The sequence below is a fragment of the Cetorhinus maximus genome, chromosome 2 (genome assembly GCF_964194155.1).
Source record: "Cetorhinus maximus chromosome 2, sCetMax3.hap1.1, whole genome shotgun sequence".
NCBI lineage: Eukaryota > Metazoa > Chordata > Chondrichthyes > Lamniformes > Cetorhinidae > Cetorhinus > Cetorhinus maximus.
Window position 1 is genome coordinate 2,718,233 of NC_135880.1, and position 16,654 is coordinate 2,734,886.

The window sequence follows — 16,654 nt, forward strand, 5'->3', positions numbered from 1 at the left end:
TTGTGAACCACTTTTCAAAGTGCCTAACCTTTACTCTGGTCTTATAGACAGGATGTTGATATCTTTGTCTAGCTAAGTTATTGGTGATGGGGCACCTGATAATAATGGTGCTATTGCCCGACCACTGGCCTTTCTCGTATTACAGATGGCCATTACCTGTCACTATTGTGCTCTAAATTTTTGCCTGCAATTTGTCAGTTGAAACTTGGATATGTCCAATTCCTGCTATAGATTGGTAAGCAGTGTTTCATTATCAGAGGAATTATGAATGGGATAGGAATAAACACTGAGGAATTTTTCTATGCAGTGAACTGCAAACTGTGAGGCTTGCAAACATTTCCAGCTGCAACCTGAAAGGAATCATTCACATGAAAGGCCACAATCATCTTTGCAGCCGCTGGCAATGCAGTCCTTGCCCTGCTTTGAGGTTACAATTGTGGCTGCAGCAGGTGACAGATTTCAGCCAAGGTTTGGGGGGAGGAGGAATGCTTTCTAAATACACTATGTGAATGGGGCCTCCTACTGAGAGCCCTTCTCCTCTTTTCCCCATTCTCCTTCTTCCTCCCTCTTCCAGCAGTTTGTCCTTCTATGCATGGCTTCTGTTTGCTCTCGAAATTATGCTACATTCCAAAGTGAAATGCACCCATGTCTGGGAGCAACTGGTTTGTGCAGAAGTCCTTCAGAACCTTGAAATTTGAAACAACTGTAGGAAACACCAAACACATGGAGAAGCATAGCAGCAGTCAGAAGAAATCAACCAGCAACTAACTTGTAGGTAGCCAGTGTGGTGGCAGGGGTGGGATGGGGAGCAGGGAGGGCGGGGGCAGCGGTGGTTGTGGTAGCTGCTGCTATATATTCAGTTATACAAGGCCATTGTCAGGGGCTTTGATCTCCAAAATGGCACTGCTGGTTCCGAATAAGATGCATGCTGATTGATGCCATGATCTGCCTGCCTTGCATACAATGAGCTGACATTTAGTGCATGAGTGCTAACATCTGCACCAATAGCATCTGGCACAGATTTCCCCACAAAGGGTGCCCTTGTGCAACTGATGCCATTTTGGACATCTAAGGGCACTCAAAATACCCCAAAATGGATGCTAATGAGTTCATTTTCTCACACAGTATCACTTTGTGCTGAAAATGTATTTTTCTCTGTAGGAGTATACCAATTTGAGTTCTTTAATATTAGAAACAGTACATGAAGGATTAATTGTGGCTTCTGTGAGCTGTTCTGCAAGATAAAGGAAATGTACATTTTGTCATGGTAGATGAGCAATGTGCTCTTCAAGTGTAAATTGATACTGAAGATCACAGTGAGTTTAATAACTTCAAATATGTAAATACATATTTTCTTACCTCTCGGATAAACTGGAATTTCTGAACACTTGACTTTAGCTCCACTGCAGACACTGCATTTAACAAACAAAAGGATATCAATCAATATAATTTTTCTACATGTTACTGCTTATCATATTAAATGAATGTATTTTGAATGATCAGCGAATATCAGCATTTAAATCTTCCTTGGATGGTCAACAAGAAACAGCCAAACAATTTTGACTTGCCCTTAATCAGCACCACCAACACCAATACCAACTTCCAAAACACTGTAGGGAGACAGAGGCACACTGGTAATGTCACTGGACTAGTAAACCTGAGACCCAATGTTCTGGGAACATTGGTTCACGTTCCACCACAGCAGCTGGTAGAGTTTAAATTGAACTAATTAATAAATCTGGCTCATTTTAGAGACCATGAAATTAACATTGATTATTGTAAAAACCCATCTGGTTCACAAATGTCCTTCGGGGAAGGAAATCTGACATTGTACATGGTCTAGCCTACATGTGCCTTCAAATTCACAGCAATGTGGTTGACTCTTAACCGCTCTTTAAAATGACCCAGCAAGCCACTCAGTTGAATCAAAAAACCACTAAGAAAAGTCGAAGCAGATGGACTGCAGTGGTACAAGAAGGCAACTCACCACCACCTTCTCATGGGCAACCAGTGCTGGCCTTGGCAACGACACCCATATTCCATGAGAGAATAAAAAAAACTCGGGAGGATATCATTGACCAGAAACTGAACTCACTAGTCATATGAATACATTGACAATAAAGTTAGGGAAGAATGGGTATTCTGTTCAATGGTTCTCAAATATTTACAAAATTGTCAGAATCATAGAATAGCTACAGCAAAAATGGAGGCCCATTGTTTCCATGTGCAAGAGCTACTCAACTTGTCCCACTACCCTGCCTTATGCCCACAGCACTGCCAATTTTTACTCTTCAGGTAATTATCCGATTTCCTTTTGAAACCCACGATTGAACCTACCTCCACCACACCCTCAGGAAGATCCAGATCCTAACCACTCTCTGCGTAAGAAAAATTTTCCTCATGCTGCCTCTGGTTCTTTTGTCAATCACTTTGAATTGGTACCCTTTAGTTCTCGACCCTTCCGCCAGCAGGAAGTTTCTCCCTATCTACTCTGTCCAGACCGCTCATGAGTTTTATCATGTCTAGCAACCTCTTAATCTATTCTTCTCTAACAGTCAAAATCTTTGAACTCCCTTCCTAAAATCACAGTGGGTGTACCAACACCACTGCGACTGCAGCAGTTCAAGAAGGCATCTCACCACCACCTTCTCAAGGGCAATTAGGGATGGGCAATAAATGCTGGTGTAGCCAGCAACACCCACATCCCATGAAGGAATAAAAAAAATAATGTCCCATTCAGACAAGGGTAGAAGGGACGTCGACAGATTTTGAAACTGCCCTAAAAGTATTTGATGTACATTTCAGTCTGAAACAGAAGCTCTTAATCAAACAAATGTGATTCAATTAGAGATCCCAAAGACTGGGGGAATCTATCGCATTGTTTATTACCAACCTGTATAGGTTACCCAGTTGCTGCGGGTATGGTACTTTGAAAAATTATTAGTGACCACATTGTTGTCCTCTTCACTAAACTTGACACTAATAGCGGGTTTTGACAAATACCCCTCGACCAGGAGTCCAGGCTATTAACAACATTTATTGCGCCGTACAAAAATCCATAAGTTTTTTTTTAAATGGACAAAAGATGACCACCCACTCGATTCAACCTTTCAATATGCTAGGCAGACCGAACTTAGGGAGCAGAATTGGGCTATAATCCGTTGACACACCGAGGCTTCAGACGAGTCTGCTAGTCAGTTAAGCCCAAAGGTGACAACCTCATCCACTCAAAAACCCACCGGAACAAGCAATGGGTGGGAAACCCCACAGTAGGTGCTTGAGGTGCTTACAATGCAGCATATAAAAATAGTATAGAAGGCAAGATTGCCGAGCAGAGGGTGCAGAGTGTTTCCAATGTGGAAAGACAGAATACTTCAAACAGTTCTGTAAATTAAAAAATTTCATTAAAGGGAAAAAAATTAACTGAATATCTACGACACACAGGTAATTTTAAAAATTGGGAATAAGTACAGAAATTACATTGTAGATTTCCTTGGAGAAGTAAACGATCATGAACAAGATTTTTGATCAGTCACTTTGGAAGCTAAAGGCTTTAACACTGACTTCAAACTTGACACTGGAGCTCCTGTTACAACACTGGCCGATAATTTGGAATGGCTCAACACAGTTCCCATCCAGCCATTAAACATTCAACTGCAAGGCACAGGGGGTACAAATCTTCAAGTCAAATTCAGCTAACTGCCACCCATTGCTGCAGGAGCGATAGATTGAGAAGTCCCTCTATGTCTTGCACAAGCAAAGCATTTCATTACTGAGCAGAAATGCATGCATGCAACTGGGCATTCTGAAAAAGAATGGACAAAGACCATTTCCACCAAGAATTTCCACAGCTCCCTCAGGGGCTTGGTAAGATCAAGTATGAATACCATATTATGTTGCTTAAAGATGCTAAGCCCTTATGTCTATATATTCTCAGGAGAGTAACACACCCATTGCTGCCAAAAGAGGAGCTCAACAGAATGTTGCTTAGAGGTGTCATATCATCTGTCACAGAGCCAACTAGGTGGTCTTTGGGGCTCGTAACAGTCTCCAAGCCGAGTGGCCAGCTCAGCTTTGCGTAGACCTCAAGCAATTAAACGAGGCAGTCCAGAGAGAAATCCACCCAATGGCATCAGTGGATGACAGTTTGGCAAAACTTGCAGGAGCATCCACTTGACTAAACTCGATGCTAATAGCGAGTTTTGTCAAATACCCCCAGACCATGAGTCCAGGCTATTAACAACATTTATTATGGATGGTTCATTTTTAACTGACTTCCCTTCAGGATGTCATTAGCACTGGAGGTATTCCAGCGAACCATGTCACACATTCTGGAAGGGAAACAGGGAGTAATTTGTCATATGGATGACATGTTTATCCACGGAGCCATAAGACCATAAGACATAGGAGCAGAAATTAGGCCATTCGGCCCATCGGGTCTGCTCCGCCATTCAATCATGGCTGATAGGTTTCTCAACCCCATTCTCCCGCCTTCTCCCCGTAACCTTTGATCCCCTTACCAATCAAGAACCTATCTATCTCAGTCTTAAATACACTCAATGACCTGGCCTTCACAGCCTTCTGTGGCAATGAATTCCACAGATTCACCACTCTCTGGCTAAAGAAGTTTCTCCTCATCTCTGTTCTAAAAGGTCTTCCCTTTACTCTGAGGCTGTGCCCTCGGGTCCTAGTCTCTCCTACTAATGGAAAAATCTTCACCACGTCCACTCTATCCAGGCCTTTCAGTATTCTGTAAGTTTCAATCAGGTCCCCCCTCATCCTTCTAAACTCCATTGAGTATAGACCCAGAGTCCTCAAATGTTCCTCATATGTTAAGCCTTTCATTCCTGGGATCGTTCTCGTGAACCTCCTCTGGACCCTCTCCAGGGCCGGCACATCCTTCCTGAGATACGGGGCCCAAAATTGCTCACAATATTCTAAATGAGGTCTGACCAGAGCCTTATAAAGCCTCAGCAGCACATCCCTGCTTTTATATTCTAGTCCTCTTGAAATAAATGCCAACATTGCATTTGCCTTCCTAACTACCGACTCAACCTGCAAGTTAACCTTAAGAGAATCCTGGACTAGGACTCCCAAGTCCCTTTGCACTCCAGATTTCTGAATTCTCTCCCCATTTAGAAAATAGTCTATGCCTTTATTCTTCTTACCAAAGTGCATGACCTCACACTTCCCCACGTTGTATTCCATCTGCCACTTCTTTGCCCATTCACCTAACCTGTCTAAATCCTTCTGCAGTCTCCCCGCCTCCTCAATACGACCTGTCCCTCCACCTGTCTTTGTATCATCTGCAAACTTAGCCAGGATGCCCTCAGTTCCTTCATCTAGATCATTAATGTATAAAGTGAAAAGTTGTGGTCCCAACACTGACCCTTGCGGAACTCAACTAGTCACTGGCTGCCATCCTGAGAAGGACTCCCTTATCCCCACTCTCTGCCTCCTGCCAGACAACCAATCTTCTATCCATGCTAGTACCTTGCCTCTAACACCAGGGGCTCTTATCTTACTGAGCAGCCTCCTGTGTGGCACCTTGTCAAAGGCCTTCTGAAAGTCCAAGTAGATAACATCCATTGGCTCTCCTTTGTCTAACCTACTCGTTACCTCCTCAAAGAATTCTAACAGATTTGTCAGGCATGACCTCCCCTTGATGAAACCATGCTGACTTTGCCCCATTTTACCATGCACTTCCAACTATTCTGAAATCTCATCCTTAATAACGGACTCTAAAATCTTACCAACGACCGAGGTCAGGCTAATCGGCCTGTAATTTCCCGTCTTTTGCCTCACTTGCTTCTTAAACAGGGGGGTTACATGAGCGATTTTCCAGTCCTCTGGGACCCTCCCTGACTCCAGTGATTCCTGAAAGATCACCACTAACGCCTCCACTATCTCTTCAACTATCTCCTTCAGAACTCTGGGGTGTAATCCATCTAGTCCAGCCACAAAACATTAATCCGGAAACAAGGATTTAATCCAGATAAGTGTGAGATGATGCACTTGGGCAGGACCAACAAGGCACGGGATTGCATGATGAATGGTAGAACCCTGGGAAGTACCAAGGAGCAGAGGGACCTTGGTGTGCATGTCCACTGGTCCCTTAACATGGCAAGACAGGTAGATAAGGTGGTTAAGAAGGAATATGGGGTACTTGCATTTATTAGCCGAGGCATAGAATATAAAAGCAGGGAGGTTATGCTGGAACTGTATAAAACACTGGTTAGGCCACAGCTAGAGTATTGCTTGCAGTTCTGGAATCTGCATTATAGGAAGAGTGTGATTGCACTAGAGAGAGTGCAGAGGAGATTTATCAGGATGTTCCCTGGGCTGGAGAATTTTAGTGATGAGGAGACATTGGATAGACTGGGGTTATTTTCCCTGGAACAGAGGAGATTGAGAGGGGTCATGATTGAGGTGTATAAAGTTATGAGGGGCATAGATAGGGTAGACAGGAAGGAACTTTTCCCCTTGATGGAAAGATCAATAACCAGGGGGCATAGATTTAAGTTAAGGGGCAGGAGATTTAGAGGGGATGTGAGGAAGAATTTTTCACCCAGCGGGTGGTGGGAATCTGGAACTCACTGCCTGAAAGGCTGGTAGAGGCAGAAACTCTCATAACATTTAAGAAGTATTTGGATGTGCACTTGCGATGCCATGGCATACAAGGCTATGGGCCTAGTGCTGGAAAATGGGATTAGAATAGTTAGGTACTTGTTTGACCGGCACATACTCGATGAGCTGAAGGGCCTTTTTCTGTGCTGTCGACCTCTATGACTCTAATATTGAAAATTTAAATCATTTTCTTGTGTTTGTATTGAGATCTTTCCAAACTTTTTGTCTGGTGTAATATCGTTTGTTTTTCTTGTTTGATAAATGTTTTATTCTTTGTGTTTAATGTCTATCAGCAGACTCCTGTGAATTTGTTCAGTAACTTTCCTCCACAGTTTGAAAAAAAAACATTGGGACCTATCAAGCCAGGTTTCACTCTGGGATCTGACTTGTCCAGTATTAACATCAGCTGCGATCGTAACAAAGTGGGGGCTCCTGCAGGATCAAAAATCCTTGAATTTGAGCGGGATCTATGAATCCTTAAAAGAGTGAGTATGTGGAGATACTAGGCATAGGAACAGGGTTTGCTCTGATCTCAGTTTACGCTGGTTGGAACTCAAAAATGACTTTGGTAAGTCTTTCTGGGAGTGGAAGATGTAACAGTGGATTATTTGAAACCCTTGACTAAGGCTACACTAAGAGAGTTAGCAGACAAATTGCATGTAGAAATAAAAGCAGGATTTCATAAGGATGATGTGATTAATATAATTACCCAGCATTTAGAATTAAAAGAAGATTGATCTGAAACTGATGCATCACAGGTAGATTCAGCTGAAATTCAGTTGCAGATGAAGCAGCTCGAAATAGAAAAAGAAAGAGAAATTTAAAAAACTTGAATTGGAAAAAAAAAAGCACAAGAAATGGAAATGAAAATACTTGAACTTGAACTCCAGAGAGAGAAGTTAGCAAGAGAGGAACGAGATAAGGGAAGAGATTGGAGTTCTCCAAAGAGAGAAAGAAATGAGACAGTATGAACTGGCTGGAGGAAAGCTTAAGCTAAAGAGAGAGAGGTGAGATAGTGGTTCAGAGGGTGATTCTGATTCCACTGAGAATTTTGATTTAACTAAAAATCTTCGCTTCGTGCCTAAATTTAAACAGGATGGAGTTGAAAGATATTTCACCTCATTTGAAAAGAAAGCTGTGAAGCTGAAGTGGCCAAAAGATGCTTGGACCTTTATGTCTGTGTTGTCTGTGTCCTAATAGGTAAGCTATGAATGTGTAACAAAAACAGAATTACCTGGAAAAACTCAGCAGGTCTGGCAGCATCGGTGGAGAAGAAATCAGTTAACGTTTCGAGTCTTCATGACCCTTCGGCAATGTGTATACTGGTCTATCGGAGGGTCATCTGCAGACTATGAAGATGTTAAAAGGGCATACTCAATGCTTTTGTACTTGTCCTTGAAGCTTAAATAGTAAAGTTTGGAACCATAAAAAAGAAACCTAATTAGATATTTGTAGGATTTGTTAGGGAAAAAAAAACACTGTGGGATCAATGGTTTTGTTCATTAAAGTTAGAACAAAATTTTGAGAATGAGGGAAATTATGTTTATGGAAGAATTCTGGAATAGCATTCCAGTAACCACTAAGTCTTATTTAATGCGCGTCAAGTATCACCGATCCGAGAAGCAACAGCTTGGCGGATACCTATGATATCTTACACAGACAGTTACATGTGGGGAAAAGGTTGTATGGAAATCAACAAGTGAATTGGAGAAATAGAAAATCTGCTGATGGAAAAGGTCCAAGTTCTAGGGAACAGACAAATGGATGCCTAAATAATAAAGGAGATAGGCTAGAACCTAGAAGTGATGTAAAGAAAATATTGCTTCCATTGCAATAAAACTAGACATACTAAAGTTGATTGTTGCAAATTAAATGGGAATTTAAGGAATCCTCAGAAAAGGCTGTACAAGAAAAGAAAAGGATATTAAAACTGTAGCAGTAGCAGAGGTGAAACGGGTTCCATTATAGCCTATGAGAAAGGGAGATAAGACTCTGGATAGTCCAGGGAATTCTTTCTTAACTATGGCTAAAGGGAGTCAGGCTACTTGAGGTTCTAGATGTTTTGTCTTGAAGAGAGAAATGCTCCCATACCTCCTCAAACAAAATTAGTAAACAAAATAATATTTTGAGCGAGACTGAGGCAGAACAGTCATTGATGGTGGCTGGTGATACAATGTATTCCAGATGGTTTGATGAAGGAAAAAGTATTAATAGTGGGTATCCATGGAATTTACCTGTTAAAGGAACCTGTTCCTTTGTCAGAAGTAAATTTATGAAGTGAACTTAGTAAACAGAATTGTTATGGCAGGAATTATACAGTAAATGGCAGAACCCTTAAGTGCATTGACGGGCAGAGGGATCTGGGTGTACAGGTCCACAGGTCACTGAAAGTGGCAACGCAGGTGGATAAGGTAGTCAGGAAGGCATATGGCATGCTTGCCTTCATTGGCAGGGGTATTGAGTATAAAAGCTGGGAAGTCATGCTGCAGCTGTATAGAACCTGGTTTAGGCCACACTTGGAATATTGCATGCAATTCTGGTCACCACATTACCAGAAGGATATGGAGGCGTTGGAGAGGGTGCAGAGGAGGTTTACCAGGATGCTGCCTGGTCTGGAGGTTATTAGCTATGAGGAGAGGTTGGAGAAACTCGGATTGTTCTCACTAGAGCGACGGAGGTTGAGGGGCGACTTGATAGAAGTTTACAAAATTATGAGTGGCATGGACAGAGTAGATAGAAACTTTTTCCCAGGGTGGAAGAGTCAATTACGAGGGAACATAGATTTAAGGTGAGAGGAGAAAACTATAGAGGAGATGTGCGGCGCAAGTTTTTTACGCAGAGGGTAGTGAGTGTCTGGAATTCGCTGCCAGAGGAGGCGGTGGAAGCAGGTATGATAGTGGTGTTTAAGAGGCAGATTGACAAATACATGAATAGGACGGGAATAGAGGGATACGGACCCCGGAAGGGCAAAATGTTTTAGTTGATGGGCAATATGATCGGTGCAGGCTTGGAGGGCCGAAGGGCCTGTTCCTGTGCTGTACTTTTCTTTGTTCTTTGTAATGGAAAAAGTACCTTCCTATCCACCCTATCTATGCCCCTCATAATCTTACACACCTCTATCAGGTCCCTATTCAACCTTCACCGCTCCAAGGAAAACAACCCCAGCTATCCAATCTTTCCTCATAGTTTAAACCCTCCAGTCCAGGCAGCATCCTGGCAAATCTCCTCTACACTCTCCCCAGTGCACTCACATCCTTCCTATAATGTGAATTCCAGAACTGCATGCAATACTCTAGCCATGGCCTAACCAACGTTTTATACAGTTCCAGCATAACCTCCCTGCTCTTGTATTCTATGCCTCGGCTAATAAAGGCAAGTATCCCATATGCCTTCTTAACCACCTTACCTACCTGCCCTGCTACCTTCAGGGATCTGTGGATATGCACACCAAGATCTTGCTGATCTTCAGTACTTTCCAGGGTCCTACCATTCATAGTATAGTCCCTTGTCTTGTTAGCCCTTCCCAAGTGCATTACCTGACACTTTTCCAGGTTGAATTCCATTTGCCACTGCTCTGCCCAGCTGACCAGTCCATTGATATCCTCCTGCAGTTTACAGCTATCCTCCTCACTATTTACCACCTGACCAATTTTCATGTCATCCGCGAACTTCTTGATCATACCCCCTACATTTAAGTCCAAATCATTTATGTGCAGCACAAACAGCAAGGGCCCCAGCACTGAGCCCTGCGGAACCTCACTAGAAACAGACTTCCAGTCACAGAAACATCCATCCCATCACCCTCTGCTTCTTGTCTCTCAGCCAATTTTGGATCCATTGTGCCACTTTGCCTTGAATCCACTTTCTTGACCAGTCTGCCATGAGGGACCTTATCAAAAGCCTTGCTAAAATCCATGTAGACCACATCAAGTACATTACTCATCAACACTCCTGGTTACCTTCCCAAAAAATTCGATCAAATTTGTCAAACACGACCTTACCTTAACAAATCCACGCTGACTATTCCTGATTAATCCATGTCTCTTCAAGTGCAGATAATTTCTGTCCCTCAGAATTCTTCCTAGTAACTTCCCCACCACCGAGGTTAGACTGATTGGCCTGTAATTTCCTAGTCTATCCCTTCCTACTTTTTTAATAATGGGACAATGTTAGCAGTCCTCCAGTCCTTTGGCACCTCACCTGTGGCCAGAGAGGATTAGAAAATTACTGCCAGGGCCCCTGATAACTCTTCCCTTGCCTCCCTCAACAGCCTGGGCCTGTGGATTTATCCACTTTTAAGGCTGCTAAACCCACTAGTACCTCCTCTCTCTCTATCTTAACTTCCTCCAATATCTCACAGTCCTCCACCCTGATGTTTATATCTGCATCGTCCTTTTCCATTGTGAAGACCGACGCAAAGTATTCATTGTGGGCTGCACCCATGTCTTCCGGGTTCACACACACATTGCTTTTATGGTCCCTAATCCCTACTCTTTCCCTAGTTATTCTCTTACTCTTCATATATTTAAAAAACCCCATTGGGTTTTCCTTTATTCCACCTACCAATGCTTTCTCATGCACTCTCTTAGCTTTCCTCATTTCCTTTTTAAGGTCCCCCCTGCACTGTTTACACTCCTCTAAGGACTCTGCTGTATTGAGCCCTCGGTATCTGCCATGAGCTTCTCTTTTTTTCTTAATCCTAACCTTTGTGTCCCTTGACATCCAGGGTTCTCCAGACTTGGTCCCCACTTTGTCTTTACGGGAACATATTTGCCCTGTACTCTTGCTATTTCCTCCTTGAATGCCTCCCACTGCTCTGACACAGTTTTATCTGCAAGTAGCTGCTCCCAGTCCACTTAGGCCAAATCACATCTCATCTTAGTAAAATTAGCCTTTCCCCAGTTTAGAACTTTTACTCCCGGACGAACTTTTCCATAACTATCCTAAATCTAACTGAGTTATGGTCACTATCTCCAACAAGCTCCCCGACTGTTACATCTTCCACCTGCCCGGGCTCATTTCTGAATATTAGGCCCAGAATTGCCCCCTCCCTTGTTGGGCTTTCTACGTACTGGTTAAAAAAGTTCTCCTGGATGCAATTTAAGAATTTTGTTCTCTCCCTACCTTACACACTAAAACTATCCTGGTTAATATTTGGGTAGTTAAAATCCCCGACTATTACTGCCCTATTATTCTTACACATCTCAGAAATTTGATTACATATTTGATCCTCTATCTCTCCCTGACTGTTTGAGAGCCTATAGTACACACCCAATGATGTGTTTTCCCCTTTTGTGTTTTTCACTTCTACCCTTATGGCTTCATTTGATGATCCTTCCAAGACATCATCCCTCCTCGCTGCTATAATTGATTCCTTGATCAATATTGCGACCTCCCCACCCCCGCTCTTCTATCCTCCTCTCTATCTCATCTGACTACCCTATAAACAGGAATGTTGAGCTGCCAATCCTGCCCTTCTTTTAGCCAAGTCTCAGTCATAGCTGTGATATCATACTCCCACGTGCCTATCTGTGCCCTCAGCTTGTCTAATTCCTCAGTCCCTTTCATTAAAATATATTCCATTTAGCCTTGCTAAACTCACTTCTTTCTTATCCAGCCTATGCTTCCTCTGCCTTCCAGGCTCACTTACTCATGTTTTAACTTCTAATTCCATCTCAGCTTCTCCCCCCCAAACTACTTTTCAGGATCCCATTCCCTTGCTAATTTAGTTTAAATCCACCCCAACAGCATTAGCAAACCTCCCCGCGAGGATGTTGGTCCCGTTCCTGTTCAGATGTAACCCGTCCAACTTGTACAGGTCCCACCTCCCCTAGAAACGTTCCCAATGTCCCAGAAATCTAAAGCCCTCCCTCCTGCACCATCTCTCCAGCCACGCATTCATCTGCTCTATCCTTCTGTTCCCATACTCACTACTGCTTGGCACCAGGAGTAATCCGGAGGTGACTACCTTTGAAGTCCTGATTTTCAATTTCCTATCTAACTCCGCCAGGAACGACTAGGATTTCCCACATAGCGCAGGATGTGCAAATCACAGGACTGAGCTCCCCAGATATATCTTAACTAAATAGAATATGGACCCTTGCTTTTATTTTACCCTTACTCCTACTTGAGTATCGAGTAGATGCTAGATCCTCTAGATAGACTAGATCCTCTAGGTGCTGCTGGCTGCCTGTCCCAGGGTCCTCCTCTCACACTCTCCTCCTTTGTAGATGGTAACAAGTAGATGGTAGACTTGTAGAGACAAATTTAATAAAGATAGATCTTCAATCAAAACTTAATGAACTTCAAGCATCAGACATCTCTATGAAGTAAAGTGAAAAATGCCTTGAGCAGGAAAAGGAATTGCTGGTGAATCAGAACAGTTGGTTGAATGCAGAATTAAGAACCAAGACTAATGGACTGTTGGAGCTACATTGTGAAAAGTGCAATGAGATTCTTGAACTTCGATGCAATCTATGGGATATGAAAGGTGAGATGTATGGTCTGGAAGGGTCAATTTCCAGAGACACTAATTTACAAGCACTTGGCCAGTGTTCTACAGGGTACAGCGGCCGGAATCCAGGCAAGTGGACAGTTTGCAAAAGACCATTTAAAACCTGCCAAGGAGTGGAATGATGTGGTTTGTGAATTATGTAAAAAAGTTGAAGTATTAGAACGACCTATAAAACTCCAGAGGGAGGAAGTGATTGATGTTACTCAAAGAGAATTAAATAGGACCTGTTTTAAATGGGATCAGGAGAAACTACAAGATCTTAAAATGTTCAAAGATTAAATCATGCAATAGTACGAAACTCTTTTGTGTGAACATAAAAAGCATTTCAATAACATCCTTGAAATGACTAGAAGAGATTTCGATCAGAGGAGGAATGAGTCGTTAATGTATAAAGATGCCATTTTGACCTTATTGTTTCAAAATGAGAATTTACCACCTTTGAGTTTGGAAAATGAGTATGAGGATGGAATTACACCTACAGCTAACGAAAAGGATGTCAATTGGGCTGTGGACTTAAATGAGACATTCTTTGCTGAGTTAAAGACTGGGAATAAGAAACAAAAGAAATGCAGGTGTTGAGTTATGCTAATTCTATGATCTTTAAACTCTCCTAATCTTACTTGTTACGTATATTATTCTTTACTTTTGGTTAGACCTCTGTAACTGAATATAGCGTGTAGTTGTGAAACAAAATGAAGAGATTATCTGTATGGTATGTTAAAAGCTATGTGTTTGCAGCTTACGATGTTAAATTCTTGTCAAGCAAGTGCTAAAGACATGGTAAAGAAACCTTCACATATAGGTTTCTTTCTTTCTTCCGAGGTGGAAGGTGCTACAAAACACAGATACTTACCTTAAATCGGCAGTTCGATCTTTTGTACGAGCCTCGGGACCTCTGCCTATGCTCCAGCCCGGAACTGGCCACATATGTGCCGTACAGATTTTAATTCCATTTGCCAGGAACCAGCCCTGCGCGCCTGCACAGAAGGAAAACAAGCAAAGAAATGAAATGGTGTAAAACTGCAGCTCAGGTGACCTGAAATGGAGCACCATTGCAGAGAGTGTGTCCCATGCAGCAGCACGGAGAGGGAGACAGGGAGAGGGTCCCAAACCAACAAGAAAGTCCCAAACTAGGGAGCGGGACAGAAAGAGGTACCAGAAGGAGGTCTCAGGTAAGGGACAAAGACAGAGATCAGAAACAGATCCTGTTAAGTAAAGTTGAGAGAAAGGTGCAGAGAAATAGCCTGAGTCAAAGAGAAAGCTGTGAGCAGCAGACTTGAAATGAAGCAGGCTCGAGAGAAGCCAAGAAGATCTGAGAGGGCAGCCAAAGGTTGGTGACTACATGTTGTGGGCTGTAGGGCAAAGGTACCCTTCTGGAGCTGTGGTTTTCAGCTTGGCACAGCCGAAGATCAGAAATTGAAGGCGAAGCTTGAGTGTACTAGGAGATCCAGGAGAAAGGAATCTCAGAAGGCGAGATTGAAACCCTGGATGAAGCCGTCCAAGTGGGAACAATGTTTGGAGAGAATCCCAAGGGGAGTTCTTTGAATGTGGAGATTGGAAACGCTTGTGAGAAAGACAGAGTTTCAGTGAGACTAATTGGCTCACGGTGTGACAACCATCTGAGTGGGTTGTTGAGAAATCCAATGAATCTGCTTTGGTCACATCTGTCGTTTACTTTGGAGTGTGGTGTGTCTGTCCACAGTTCAGCAGTTGGTTCACATGTATCGCATACTTACGCTAAATATTGGAGTTTAAGATAGATATGGTAAATTGTTTTATCTTTCCAAATTTTTATTTGTGGGGGTGAGAGAATAATGAATATTTGAATCATCTTTTTGCGCTTGTATTGAGATATTTCCAACCTTCTTGTCTCATGAAATATGGTTCATTTTTCTTGTCTAATAAATGTTTTGTGTTTTTTGTGTTAAATGTTCATTAGCAGACTCCTACGAATTTGTTCAGTAACTGTCCTCTACAGTTTCAAATAAAAGTCAGGATCAATCAAGCCAGATTTCACTCTGGGATATGACTTGTTCAGTATTAACATCAGCTCGGATCGTACCACTAGCAAGCAGCACTTACCCACCGATAATTTCCACGTTGATGCTAAATTTGGGTTCCTCCAGGATTTCTGAACTCTAGACCTCATTATAGCCTTGACTTATTAATGAACAAAAGAACAGAATTCCTGAGGTGAGGTGAGAGTAACTGCCCTTGATATCAACACAGCATTTGACTGGGCATCATGAAGCTCTAGCAAAATTGAAATTAATGGGAATCAGTGGGAAAACTCTCTACTGGCTTGAGTCACACCTAGCACAAAGCAAGATAGCTGTGGCTGCTGTCGGCCAATCCTCTGGGCCCCAAGGCATCGCGGCAGGCGTTCTGTTAGGTAGTGTCCTACACCCAACTACCTTCAGCATCCACAAAATGCACTGTAACTCACCAAGACATGTTCAACAATATCTCCTCAACCTGCAACCTCTACCATCACCAAGAATTGATCAGCAGATGTTACCCTCTCAGTCACACACCATCCTGATTTGGAAATATACTGCCATTCCTTCATCATCACTGAACATTGTTTTAGTATTCAGATGCATTAAAGTGCTTTGTCCAGTAGATGGAAGTGTTCTTCTTCATTCAACAGTGTTGCAAATCTGATTGTCATGTTTCATATGGACTCTGTGCCTTTAAAAAAAACTAAACAGATGTCTGGAATAAAAACAGAAACTGCTGGAAAAGCTCAGCAGGTCTGACAGAATCTGTGGAGAGAGAGACAGAGTTAACGTTTTGAGTCCGTATGACCCTTCAGAGCTCAAAACATTAACTCTGTTTTTCTCTCCACAGATGCTGTCAGACCTGCTGAGCTTTTCCAGAATTTTCTGTTTTTATTTCAGATTTCCAGCATCTGCAGTATTTTGCTTTTATTTAAACAGATGCCCGACCTTTTTGATTAGAAGTCTATCTGTTGAGCCTTTGAAAAAGATAAACAGATGGCCCTCTGCTTAGGCAACTCCAAAAGCACCTTTGTATTGAGCTCCAAACCCCACTAATGGATTTAGATCAGCAGGGTTTGTTTACACTGCTGTAAAAGGCACTGTAGCCCCAATTCATCAGGATGAAAATTACAGGTGTATCCGGTTCATTCAGAACTCCAGAACACGATGCTGGCAAATGGCCCGACTCGCAATTCCTGTGTCAATGATGAAAATCCAGCCCATGGTCTTTATATACAAATTGCAAATACACATGCAAATATCTAGTTTTCTGTACCAGTAAAGCTGTTGGGAGAAAACACATTTGTATATACTGGTGTCAACTGAAGTGGAGAAAATGTTACTCGCAAACTAAACAAGCCATTTAAACTTTTGATTGAAATGAATTATCAAAAACAAACGAAAGTAAACTTAGGATCTAAAATCTACCAAAATGTTAAAGCTGTTACAGTTTTCTGAGGCAGTTATACAATTAAGGAGACCTCAACGATTAAAAAGCAGTGTAAGAACTCTA